At 42.3% G+C, this 13,725-nt stretch overlaps 1 protein-coding gene across 1 annotated transcript in view; it reads right to left on the bottom strand.

The window, feature by feature from the left end:
- Positions 1–4,777, bottom strand: part of LDB3 (LIM domain binding 3) — a 112,992-nt gene extending 108,215 nt beyond the window's left edge. The window contains exon 1 of the mRNA XM_084210664.1: positions 4,623–4,777. The gene's annotated coding sequence lies outside the window, so the exon portion shown is untranslated. The remainder of the gene's footprint in view (positions 1–4,622) is intronic.
- Between the last annotated feature and the right edge of the window lie 8,948 nt (positions 4,778–13,725).

Genomic DNA, 13,725 nt, shown 5'->3' with positions numbered 1-13,725 from the left:
AAAACATGACAAATATCTGATTACAAAACAGCAGAGAGCAAACACTACCAGGAACTCAGTCTTTGTCTAAAGAGATGGTCAATAGTTTTTCAAAACCATGAAGCAATAAAAGTTTCTGTCTCATATTCATGGTGCCAGAAAAGCCATTTGTACAAGGGAATAATTAATCTCTGCATAGGCACTAGACTAAACCATATGAACCTCTGTTTTAGCCAGAGGTCCACATTAAACCACAGCAATTCACACAGATTTAAATCAAAGCTGCACTAAGCCAGTGGAACTGGCCCAACCAAAATGAAAGCAAATAGCAAGATACAGCTTGAAAATAAAGCAGGGTTTTGATGTCTCACAAATACCTCCAAAGTATATTTACATTAAGAGTTTTTTAACCTGTCCTCTGTGAGTCCAGAACCACTGATGTTTGGATGATTACTTTGAGGAGAGGCAAAACCGACTTGCTGGACTTAAAATAGCAGAGCTTCCTACCCTGCCAGTTTATCAAGTACTGATTTTTTTTTTTTTGAAAGCCACATGCACACACAAAAGTTTGAAGGTATATTCTCATTGTACTTTTACTTTTCCTAGGAATTCACTGCTGGTTTTTTCCTAGGAATTCACTGCTGTTTTTAGTGCCCTTTCTTGGCTCCATTTCAAGAGTTCAGGAGAACAGAATAAAAGCAGGAGTAAGATAAACATAACAAGTCATTGCTTCACTAATGAAGACAGTGTCACATAAATAAGTATTAGAACAAAGACCACAGTTTTATGGACATAAAATTCTGTGCATGTTACTTTCCCATACCTAAATCTTCAGTTATTTGCATAAATAACAGAAAAGGGGAGGAACAAAACTCAGAACAGAATAAAACTGCACAACAAGTTGAATAGAGCTAAGCACCAAGAAACAGAGATGCTGTTTAATCAAACACTGTGCTTCTGTCCTACTTTCACATCTCTAACATGCTATTTTCTTATCAGGACATCTGAAAGGATCTGAGAGATCCTTCAGGCTGAGTGGCATGCTAAGAAACAAGAGCGGGTATCGCATTTGGGTCTCTGTCATTTGAATGAAATGCTAAACTGAGGTCACTTGTTCCTACTCCTTTGGTTTCTGTCCATATCTGCACGAATGTTCAGCATAGCTTGGCATTTTTAAAAGGAAAGTGTAGAGGATATGCCAGCATCCTGGCCAACATTTCCCTTCAACACACCAGGACCACAGCTCTTTCATGCATCTGCACTATCCCTACCAGGTGCAATTCAGAGAAAGAATAGTCCAGAATATTCTCTCTCTAAACCTCTCTAGTGTCTGTATCCCCTCTGCCTGCCTGAAGCCCTCTGCTCCTAATAATGAAGTTAAAATGCCACAGAAGCTCATGCTGTAGTCACAGGTCCACTTGTTAGGCACACCCTTAGCACAGCTCTCACCTTCTACAGACTTTCAGTACAATCAGCCTCTAAATAACAAAGCTGGTGATCCACCCAGATGGCTGTTTCAGCCCTGCCCTGTTTTCAAAGGTGAGACATCAGTGCAGCAGGTACAGCGCTGCCACAGCTACCAGCACAAACCTCAGCAAAACCTGGGAAACCAGAGGCTGAAATAAACTGTGTGTACAGAACTGTCAATTTCCTTCTTTTTCAGAGGCTTCTGATGTTTAGATTAGGTTTTAAGTTACTTTACATAATTGCCAGCTAGTCTGTTTCAAAAATAATTTTTGTTTGCTCAGATTTTGTTTGTCACAGTGTGCCTTCTTCCCTACATTCCCTGGCTACGTCAAAATCCATGACTTGCTTTTAAAGCTCCCCTCCCTTCAGAGAGAAGCTATGCTGAGTGCTGAGTCAGATGAGGTCACTGATGTAAGGGGTGACATTTAAACAAAAACTGTATTCCAGGCGCAAGGTGACATTTTCTCTACACATATAAAATCAGAGGATTTTCCAGAGCTCCCCAGGCAGCTCCCCTCCTGCCCCAAGCTATTCCCGGCTGACTGATGGGAACAGTTGCAAGGAAGCTGGATGGGTACCAGGCAGAGGAGAGTGCCACCACCTCCAGCAAATGCCTCTGAGTCCGAGCAGAGCTGTCCTTCCCCAAGCCCAGCAGAGATGTTACACCAGCGGAAACAATTCACACGTGCTAGGAGACCGTGCTGTGCCTATTACAGTGAGCTGACTTTGGGAGAGCCACAACTGCATGCTCGGGAGTGCACAGACGTGAAGTGAATGAAATAAAAGCCACTAGTGTCAATGCTAAATTAAGGTGGAAGGAAACAAGTAATGGAAATTCCAATTGTTCAAGTTGCTACTACTTCACAAAGCTGGACACATTAGTCAGGGGTTATATTTTAGCTCCTGTGGCACAGGGGAGACTTGAATTACTGCTACTGCAGCAAACAGGTTGTATCATTTGGATCATCGAGGATTTCAGAAGTGGATTGCTTGAGAGCTTGAATTCTGAGCTGCAACTGCCTATGAATCTCTGGCAAATAAAAGGATGCATACAAGGCCATGGTTTCAGTGTTTTATGTTTAGGCAAGTGAAAGGTTTGTGCCGTGCATGAATAAACTACCATCTCCTCTTTAATAGAAGGATATTCAACAAGCTGGATAGACTTTCCCTTAGGAAAAACAAACAAGCAAATAAACAAAAAACCCAAACAAAAACCAACCAACCGAAAAACCCTCCCCCCCCAAAAAATACACAAGGTGAATGGAGCCTTTGAAGAAACTACTCACTAAACACATGCATGAAGAAAACCCAAGCTTTGAACCAGTTGTTCAATATAGGCAATCCTAGAGTTTTCCAAAGTTTTGAATCAACCCAATGCTAAGTACATTTCACATTAAATCAACACCTGTACTTGGGGACTGATCTTCACTGTCATCCATAGGAGGAAATAATACACATTTATGATATATTAGCTAAGCAGTGCTAAGCAATTTGAAACTGACACATTAGAGATGGAAAAAAAAAATTAGCTCTGAATTCCTACCTTGCCAGTGGCAAACTGAATATAAAATTAATTATCAAGAGCAAAGATATTTTTCCCCACAAGTTCAATACTGCTTCCAAAGTAAGACTATTCTGCAAAAGAGTTCATGGTGATCTCCTTTCCTTCACTGCTGAACTCTGAACTAAGTTGAGCTAATCCTACTTGTTCTTCATGTACGGCTTTCTTTCACCCATTGATTTAAAATCCTCCAATTCTCACAGACCTTAGGACTTCTGAGTTCATTTTAGCCCCTTTATCAAGATGTCCTAAGTCTTGATCTTTCTCAAGCTGCTAAATTTTCTATCACACTTGGCTTTACCACATTCTGCTGTGTCAATACCCTACTAAGACTGTGCTTTGTGGGTTCCAGAAAAAGCTGATAACGCTGGGGAGATATGCTAGAGCAATATAACGATAGAATATTATCTTCCTTCTCTAGAATAGAATGCATTCAGAAATGCAGCTCAAATGTTTCCTGTTTGCTCCTGCCAGTATCTCTTTACCAATTAACTGAATTTGCTATCTACCCCTCCCTCTAGATCCTTCACCATGACTATTTCCGTCTTTACAAAAAATAAAGCCCCCTGTATATCAGACTTTTTTTTCTCTGCTGCATGGCCTTTTTTTCCCTACCCCAACCTCCTTTCACTACCATAAAAGATTTGGTATACAACACAAGTTTAGTCAGAATTAAACTTTTAAAGACATGAAGATTTTTGGTAACTGTATTAAACTGGAAACCTGTGGAGACACAGATTCACCATGAAAGGCAAGGGGAAGATACTTCTCCAGACTGTGAGGACTTAGGTGTACGTTAGGAAGTTTTCATCTTACCAGCTTTTCAGTCATTGCTTTTAAAGACACTGTACCATGTAATACTTAGGACTTCTATGGCACTTATCTTTCCATGATAAGAAAATTTATTCTTTTAAGGCAAAGAACACCTAAACACCTGTTGTTTTAACCATCTTCTGTTTATAAACAAGAGCACAATACTTAGGTTACCCACTTTAGGTGAGAAAATGAGTCAACAGCAGCAAACTGGATTAAAACACAGTGCTCAGTTTCTAATTCATGTACTTGAAGCAGAAAAAGAAGTCTGCAAAATGTGATGCTGTTCAGTTTTCATTGCTGTTCTCCAAGTCTGGGCTGAAAACAGGAAAGTTTACAGCAATCCTATAACTAGTGTAATCTGTGCCTTGCTGCAGGGGAACCTAATTGACTATTTGGCCTCAGGAAAGAGAAAACAGCGAACGAAAAAAATCCAAACCCAAAGACATCACAGCCAGCTCCACACAGGAGGGCTGAGCTCTGACATGGAGGTCACAGGACATCTTAGAGCGCAGGCTTTGCCTCCTCACGGCCCGAGGTCTGGCACAGCTCGGGGAGCGCACAACGAGTCTTACGAGAGGGATCCTGTGCCGTCAGTGTAATCTGGCCATCGCAGATTCCTCAGGGATCACCACAGCACGCTGATGTAGCTGCGCGCCTATATCCACAAGGGTGCAAGGTAACTAAGCAGCCTCCCAAAAGTTACACCTCAGCCTCTCCTACTCGCTTCTACCTTCCCAGTGAGGGCTCTCCGGGGTTTAATTTCCCACTACAGACACGCTGTAGTCGCGGCACGACCCACCTTGCACCGCAGCGTCTCGCTCACCGGTACCTCCGGGCCGAGCGGCCGCCCCCCGCCACCTTCGGCCGCGCAGCGCTGCCCGGGCCGCGCCGGGGGAGTCCCGGTCCCGGTTCCGCCTCCGCGGGAGCCGCGGCTGCCGCACCCACGGACATCGCCCCCGCAGCCAGGGGGCGGCCGCGACCGGGGCCGAGGGAAGCGCTGAGGCACCCGCCCGCCCCCGAGGCAAGGGAAGAGCCGCTGCCCCGCAGGTGGAGCCTTTAAAGCGCCCGGGCCGCCGGGAGTGCGGCGCTGGGGGAGGCAGCTGTTCCCCGTCCCGCCGTGAGGGGGCGCTGGGTGGGCGAGGCGCCGCGGGAGGGGATTTGCCTCAAGCGGTGGCGCAGGGACCGATCCGCGAGAAGCCGCTGCCGGCGGTGTGTAAATATCCGAGTTTGTGCCGAGATCACCTCGGCACCCCGGTGGCAGAGCGGGAAGGTTACACAGAGCTGTGGGGAGCGGTTCGGCCGAGCTCCGGGGCAGCAGGTATCCCGGGGGGCGGGCGTTCCGCGTCTGAGCCCTCAGGGAAGGATGCGAGGGATGAAATGGCGGCGGGAGCGGGGGGGGGCTGCGCCCGCGGGTGGGACCAGGAACGCTCTGGAAGGCGGCGAGGGCGGCCGGGAGGGGCTGCTGTCCTGCCCAAGTTCAGCAAAAGCTCTTCTTGAGCGTTGCGTGTTAATGAATTGCGGGCTTGGAGCTCGCTGCCTTCAGCCCCTTTGCTCGCCGCTGGAACACGAGTGAGAACGGTGGTTTCATTCACTGACCCCTAGGAAAAGTGCAAGCGAGATTGTTTTCTCCCGCTGATTCACTGGCGCTGATAAGCATTGGTCGCTTTAGTTAAATGGAAAAGTTAAAACGACGTCCCGAGAGAAGACAAAGGGTTTGGAAGACAAAAAATGCAGAACGAACAATTTAATTGCCCACCAGGATACTGATGCTGAGATGATTTAAGAGATTGAGCCTTGTGGTGCCTCCACATGGTCCTGCTGAGTGCTGTCAAGGACCAGGCAGCCCGCTCCATACATCCCTCTATTCAGCAGTTCTGTTTGGTTTGCTTTTTTGGCATTTTCTGTTATGCTCCCCCAAAGCAGCCTGCAGAAAGTCAGCTGTTTTGTCAGTGCAATGGCAGAGCCACTGCTTTATGAGTTAGTTAAAAATTGTTTAAAAAAGAAAAGCCTGTTCCCAATCTTTGAACCTCTGGAAACGCTTGCGGTGCCCCGTGACATCGGAGCCCCCTGAGATTTGCCCAGGAGCGAGAATTCCCCGGGCTGGGAAGGTCCCGGGCAGCGGCCCCGCGCTGGCTGCGCAGCGGAGCGGCCGTGCCCGGTCAGCACCAGGGACAGGGCGGCGGCGCGGGCGGGCCCTGGGCGAAACCCCCGCGCTGAGGGGCCGAAAGGGCCGCGACAAACACAGCAGTGAAATCGCTGAAATACACAGCCCTTTTAAGAAGCTTCTCGGCTCCAGCCTTCTTAAAGGGTCGCAGTTCAGGTTTAGTGTTTCTCGTCTTATGGAGGTTCAAGTCTCTTTGCACTTCAAGTCCACTGTACAGGATGCATAGACAAGACCAGGAAAAATTGATCTAAATTATTTCTGTATTTATCTTTGGCCAAAATTCATATTCATATGGATTGCGACTTAACAGTAGTTGCAAAAATATTCCACTGACAATTTGGCTTATATCCCCAACGGAAACATTTTGCGTCTTGTGATGAGGCGAGCAACCTCATAAAGTAGCATATTTGGTGATTTAGGCTGGAAAACATGATCCAGATGGTGGGAAATTATGTTTATTTCATTATGTTCTGTTAGATTATCCCATTCTATGTGTGATAGAAAAAATCATATTTAAGGACTTACTCCTGAGTCTTTCCAAGGCCTTCAATAACTTGATTTTTTGCTCCCTAAAAGTATTAGCAAGGATAACTGGGAAGTGGCCAATAATCCTGTTCTGATGAGTGGTGGTTCAGTTTTGCTTCAGATTTTGTTTTTGTTTGGAACAGGATGAAATACACAAGCTTGTATGTTTCTCCATGGGTCACTCAGGAGTGGGGAACTTGAAAGTATGGGACCTCTACCTGCTCAGCACTGTCTGAAAGAGCCTACAGGCTTGTTCCCAGAAACTTTTGTCTGCCATTTGGAGGGACAGAATCCTCTGTCCCATTTTTCTAGCACTAGTGACAGTATTTTAACTCATATTTTAAACATATATTTTAAATTGTGTTTCAGAAATATGGCCTTGGAATAGTTCTCTGAAACACCATGAGGATCACCACTTACTATGAAAAGCTGAGCACTGAGACTACGCTGGCTGGGCCATCTTGTGCAAACAATCCTATTTGCTTTCTGGAAAGTAGCTTACTGATAGATTTAGCTGTCTGTTTTCCTCAGTGACTCACTTGGTGTGATTTGTTTTGACCCATGAGTTTCATTCCAGCCTGGTCAATTTCCTTTACTGGAAAATCCAGATAGTTCTGTCAAGGGCTAATTTTCTGCAAGTCTTTCATCCTTTTTTTCTAATCACAGTCTCATCTTCCAAACTGTTTTGTCAGCTGTTCAGCCTCAGATCATTCTCAGAAACATTGTTTTTCTTGTAGATAGGCCCCTCATTTTCCATAAATTTCTGCAGTATGGTTTCATAAGGTTTATCAGGTACTTCAGTAAGCTGTCTGCACAGTTTATTTGCAGTAATTTTAAACTGAAGGTGCAACCACCATGGATGGAAATTTAAAGAACGACTGCTACCCAACAAGGCTGGCCTCCTCAGGTACTGAGTGGCTCCTCACCAATGATGATATTAGGAAAATTATCAAGTAAAGTGCAGACATTGCAGCACAAAGTGTGGATATGCTTGCTCTTGGAATAATGCTTTTGACATCTTATCTCACTCTCTGCTCAGCTGAAGGGGTTCTGAGTTCATAAATAAATGAGTGTGGCTTTCTGAGATCCCCTACTTAGGAATGAGTAGCTGGGAAGAAGATACTGCCTTTGGTTTGGATGGGCTGTGTAGGTGTTAATTCTCTGTGGCAACACTGATGTGACTGTTCAGACAGAAGTGTTAGCATTCAGAGGAGTGCAGATCTGGCCTGCACTTGCACTGTCATTTATCCAAACTGTATCAGCTCCAGTAAATGAGGCTGTTCCATTAATGATTGCTTAGCAGTTCTGTTTTTCCCACTTCTTTGCACATACTGTGTAAGGGGGCAGGAGAGTCAGTGGTTTGTTCCTTCTGTCACTGGCAAATAAATGGGCAATTTTCAAAAGAACTCACAGTTTTCAGTTTCCTTCTGACAAAAGACTAGGAGGAATTTATTTAAAATTAGGACTTTAGATATGTCCACTTAACAGTGTGATTCATGTGGGATTGTGTTCTGGCACTGGCAAAAAAGCTGCCAAAGGAATCTAATACTTTGGACCTCCACAATTATTTTCTTTTGCAGAAAATCTTAGGAGCATGTAGCAAGTACAGCTCAGATGAGGATCATATTTTTAGGGACTTGACTTTAGTAATTTTATCCTTGTAAGATAGAGATTCATCATTCCTGTTTTCAGTCTTACCTTAGTAATTTTGCAGGCTTCCTAGTGTTGCCTACATATAGGAGCAAACAAACATGAAAACAAAATAATCAAAATGTGAAGCTGTTGCATACAGTTCAATAGAACATTGTGAATTGCAATTCTAGAGTGTTGCTCAAACATGAAAAAGAAGGCTGTCCCCATAATAACCTCCTTGGACTGTTCCTATAATTTCCCTGGTCTATATTATTAGCATAACATTCCTGGTATAGGATGAAAACAGAGTTATGGCAGTAATTCAAGAGGGATTGTCAGCAGGATGATCCCCAGAAATGCTGCTTGACTTATAACCCTCACCACTTTCATGCTAAATTTGTGCGAATCTGGCCCCAAAATGTCAGCACAAATGTCTAGTGCACTGATTTTAGGTAGAATAAAATCTGAAATTCTCTTAAAAATTAATATTTTCAGTTAGTTTGGCTAAATAAATGTTGTTCTCTTAATTCTAACTCGTTTAACTGTAAATACTCAGCTTGAAATACAGGCTCTTTGTATAAAGGGAAAGGTGAATCTCTTCCCATTTGTTTCATTTGGTATTTCTCTGCATCTCTCCAATGAAGATTCATTAATCCATCATTGCATCTTTTTTACAACAGGCGCTGTTAATCTTGTGTTTGAGTATGCAGAACCTTCCTGAATTTGCCTTGCAGCACCCCAAGAGTAAATGATATGACCTTTTACAGATAATCTTGGGTACTGTGCTAAATCAAATTGCTCAACACACAGAAGGAGTTAAGGCCCTACTCTGACTCAGAACTATCTTTGATACTTACCACAAAGCAGTGTCAGCTGAGTAGCAGTCTTGTTCAGTTTGATTACTTGTTGCCTTGAGCTGATTATTTTTTTCAGTTTTGAGCCCATTGATTTTATTGAAGCAATTTTCATTGGGATGTCTGAAAACTGGGATAAATTTTGCTGAGGAAACTGTGAGCTAAATTTATCTTAGCTGCTGCTGGAGCCTGAGTGCTGGTATATGTTTTTCTTCTTTCTGGCATCTCAGTGCCCATCCTTGAAGAAAGATCAAGAATATCTTGATGGTCAGGTGCTAAATATACAACTCACTGGACAGTAACTGAGCAATCAGCTCTGTCCTTGCACAATGTTTTCAGGCAGTAAGCAAAATGAAGGACTAATAAAGAAAGGCACACCATGTAAAACAAAGTTCTAGACCATATCTCTACAATCCCAATAAGTAAAATAAAGTTGTTTTGTAACTTTATTGGCAGTTTCAGTAATTCAAAGTTTGTTTAGGTCCAGCCAAACTTTCCAGCTGAGTTTCAGTGGGCTCTGGGAGGACAAGTGTGATACAAATTCAGGATCCTATTGTATAAGTAACCTGTTTCAATTCCCCCATTATTTAAAATAATGCATGAGTTAACAAGAATAGAACTCCCAGACAAGTCAACAGGAATGTCTTATTCTTTATGCCATTTCTATATTTTGTTCTTCAGCCCTTTCCTTTACATGCTGGATATAAGTTGTAGAGGCAACAGAATAAAAGTTTCAGTGATGAGCTTTTTCCTCTTATGAGCTCTTTCAAGTTTAGATCAAGTAAACTAGTAACAGTCAAATTTTACTGAAGTCAAATAATTCTGCTGGAACCAAGCCACTAGATCTTGGAAGGAGGAAGCAGAGAAAGACAAGTGCCTGCAAGTTAGTGACATGTTGAAACAGAAACATTTTGGGATCCTCTTGACTTGTCAAATCAACCAACTTTTTGAGTGTACTGTGGTGTGTAACTTGCACTGTATCTGTAATAGCTGTGAGTGTTGCATTTGGGACATCCAAAGATTTTCAGTTGTTGAAGTTCGATTGAATGTCATTTGGACCACCAGAATCCTTTTTCAGATTTCTGTTGCTGGTCCTGACAAACAACACTGGAGAATAAATGCTAATATTGAGAAAATCTTAAGCAAGTAGTCACAAAGATACAAAGTGCTTAGTAGAGGATATTGCTTTATTGGCACTGGACTTTTTGGTTTTTAAGTGAAAGATTCAGAATTGATTTATGATCCTCATGAAGTTGTTTAATTACCATGATTTTCTGTTCAGAGAATTCCCCTTAAGTAATGAATGAGACATCCCGTTCCCATCAGGATTCACCTTGTATGGCTGATTATCTAAATTCTTTTGCTTTGTCTTACTGGTATCATGCTATTCCTACTTTTATGGCTGTTCTGATGACGTCTGGCCTTGATCATCTTGTGGCTAAAGAAATGCCCTGATCCTAAACCCCAAATCCTGGGTTTCCCAAAAATGGCTTCCAGTGACTCTGGACAGTCAGCTGTGTTATTTTGAAAACTCCTGCAGTAATTTTATTTTTACAAGCTGGAATTCAGGCAGCTCACTCTGTTGCCATGTTCATTAACTGCTCTAAGAAGAAGTTGTCTTTGTACTATGACCCAGTGAATATGGAGCAGGTTCAGCTGTGATGGGACTCTTTCAGGAAACAGCACAATGAAGGGAAACTGCAAAGTGCAGCTCTGTAACACGTGCTGTGGCCTCCTTAGCCTTGTCTCTGGAATCAATATGGTCTGGCTCCTGCATGTGCGGAAAATCAAGGATTCAGTGAAAGCAGCAAGGAGAAATCTGACACAAGATAGTACTCTGAGTCCCTTTTCTGACCCACAAACAGAAAGAGAAGATGGCTGTTTCATATTACTGGTTTTCAACATTTTTGGATTCCCTGCTTTATTTGCAGTTAGTTGATTTTGATGTAGTGCTAATGGATATCCTGAATTGTGTTTTCTTATTTACCTTCTTTTGCCTTTGGTCATACTCTATCATCACAGTTTGGGGTAAAACAAGAATTAAAGTAGGTGATTTATTGAAATGGAGTTTCACATCATGTTTCATGGAATTTACATGGTTGTCATTTCTTCAGGTGAAAAAAATCTGGTATCTAGAGTGCCTAAAGAGAGCAGCTCTTTCTGCGTGAAACTTACTTTTCATCTAACTGAACATAATGATCCTGAATCTGAAAGGCTGGTGTGGCTTTTTCTTTTTCAGAGGAATGATTTTCAAAAGGAATCCATGCAGTGAATGTGATGAACCACCCATCTGCCTGATGCTACTACCCCAACTCTGTCCTTCATCAGATTAAGTTCTCTTCTTACTTCACTGAGCAGCAGCAGAAAGTGAGTTTTAACAAGTGCATCTGGAAATTAGCACTTTGAATAAGATCAATCCACATTAAGGGTTCTGCCATGTGCTTCTGTTACTCAGAGGCTTCAGCGGAGGACAGCAGCATCAAAAGGATTCATATTTTTAAATCAAAATTGGAGGGTTATTCTAAGCCCAGACTCCATCTGTTTACATGTTAAGGTGGAAGCATAAATAGTTCCTTTAAAAGCTAGGAGGGAGGTGTGTTTAATTACTGCTGGTTTTGCCACCTGAGGGCATTGGGGCTGCTTGGAAGGGGGTACTAGAAGTGTGAACTACTAAAAATTAGAAGATGGTGATACTGCTGGGAGGGCTTGAAAGCAGAACTGTCCATGGGATGAGTGTCAAGGAATGCTCAACTGCAGAATCTGGCAGGTAGAGGAGCTAAGTCCTGATCAAGAGATCAGGGTTTGAAAGGGAAGTGAGCGGACAAACAGTTATTTCTTACCAGCTTCATGGAAAGTGTAAGGGAGGACCCTCCCTCTGGCCCTGTGGGTTAACTAGAGAAGAGTTGACTTGTCCTTCATAGCTGGAAGTAGGGAAAATGAGAAGAATCTCTAAGAGGTGTGGGCTGAGCTAAGCAGGATTGCTGCAGTCTGTGCAAGAGGATGAAGGTGAGCAGTCACACTGGGAAAGAACTTGTAAGTTTAGATCTCAAACTTTTTGTCGAAAAGAAAACCAAATTTTCTTTGTTTGTTTTTAAACCTCTCTTCCTTCTTTTCTGTTTTCTTTAAAGGTAAATTTGCATATCTAATATAGACAAATAAGGGAAGAGGTATTACTGAATATATTGTCATATGTTGTATTCTATGGTTATGTGTTTGTAATCATGACCAGTCTGGTGTATGTTAATACTGCTGGGATCCTGAAGTCACAGGTCAGCGCTGGACAGTTACCCTAGAGATTCTGGCATGCTGTGATAATAGCCACATGCTCCAGCCACTAGAAATGCTTCTATAAGCTTTTAAGAGTATAGTCTTATTCTTGCCTTCTTTCCTTCCTTTCATGGTGAGCCTCACTTTATTCTTAACAGCTTTTGGAGTTCAAGCTTTGATGAAGTGCCTTATTTTACATCCTTTTATATTAATGGAGCTCTTTTGTGCATGAAAGTAGAAGTTGGTCCTGAAAGTGCAACTCATGTCTGGACAAGGCAGAAACAACTGTCTGATGTTCAGAGCCAGCTAAACCATACACTGTTCACCGATTTTCATTCTAGGCAACATTCAGGGAAGTTAGTGGAGATCTTGCTGGTTTGATTTTGTAGTGCTTCACCCAGTTTACATTACCCTTGTTTCTGGGATGACACTGCTGGTCAAGGATTCCCTTCTTCTGTGAACAATTTCTGCTCCATTAAAAGAGCAGAAAACCCTAAAAATGGTTCTACCACCTGTTTGACTTTGCTCACTTCAAGGGACAAACCTTTATATTTCATATAGGGCTTTTGATCAAAAACATGTACACAATTGCATGCTACATACAATACATACAATACATACATACAATAAAATGCCTGATTCTACTTCACTCATGTTACTTGTAAACAACAACTGAAGTCTGTGTGGTGGGCATCTGTAAATTATTTGTGTTGAGAAATAGAATGCCTATGCATCCTTTATCCCCTTCAGTAACAATCTGTGTCTTTCGTATGTGATAGTGTAGTTCAGATGTTTTGATTACTGTACAGTAAAGGAAGAAAATGTGAATAAAATAAATGGAAAAAAAATCTATTTCCAGTTATGAATCTTGGAACAAACTGTACAAGCTAGTTGAGAGTAGCCACATGATGATGAAGAGCATATTATCTCTATTTCACTGACAGAATTACTTAGATATGAGAAGACTAGGTAATTTTCCCAAGGTCACACAGAAAACGTGGAAAAAAGAAAAAATAGAATCTTGAACTAAATACAAGATTCAAACTTGTATTGACTGTCATTCCTCCTCTCGGTAAGGGTTTGCTATACCAAAGTGCTTGCTGCTTTCTACATCAAATCAAATTTGCAACTCAGGTCACCTATCAGTATTAGCCTTGGCTTTAAAAAATCCAAAACTTAGAAAAAATATGAATTTAAAGTTCCATGGCATTAGCAGTAAATACTAGTCTGGAAAATATTTTTAAAATTTACTAACTTTTAGTACTGACCTAACATACCCTTGGCTCCTTCATTTCTCCAGTGTGTCCTGAGGGGTTGTGAAGGTATTTATGCATATGATTAACTTTAGGCATTTGAAAAACTTTATAAGAAGGCAGTTCCGCCAGTTTCACAGCAAAGGGTGCATCTGGGTGTGTTTAATACATTTTTGAAGGACTGAGGCTTTTGAGGGGAATGCTGCT

This window comes from Fringilla coelebs, assembly GCF_963513975.1.
Source record: "Fringilla coelebs genome assembly, chromosome: 8".
In the NCBI taxonomy this organism is placed as follows: Eukaryota; Metazoa; Chordata; class Aves; order Passeriformes; family Fringillidae; genus Fringilla; species Fringilla coelebs.
Note: the sequence above shows the minus strand (reverse complement) of the source record. Positions and strands in the feature narration are given on the sequence as shown.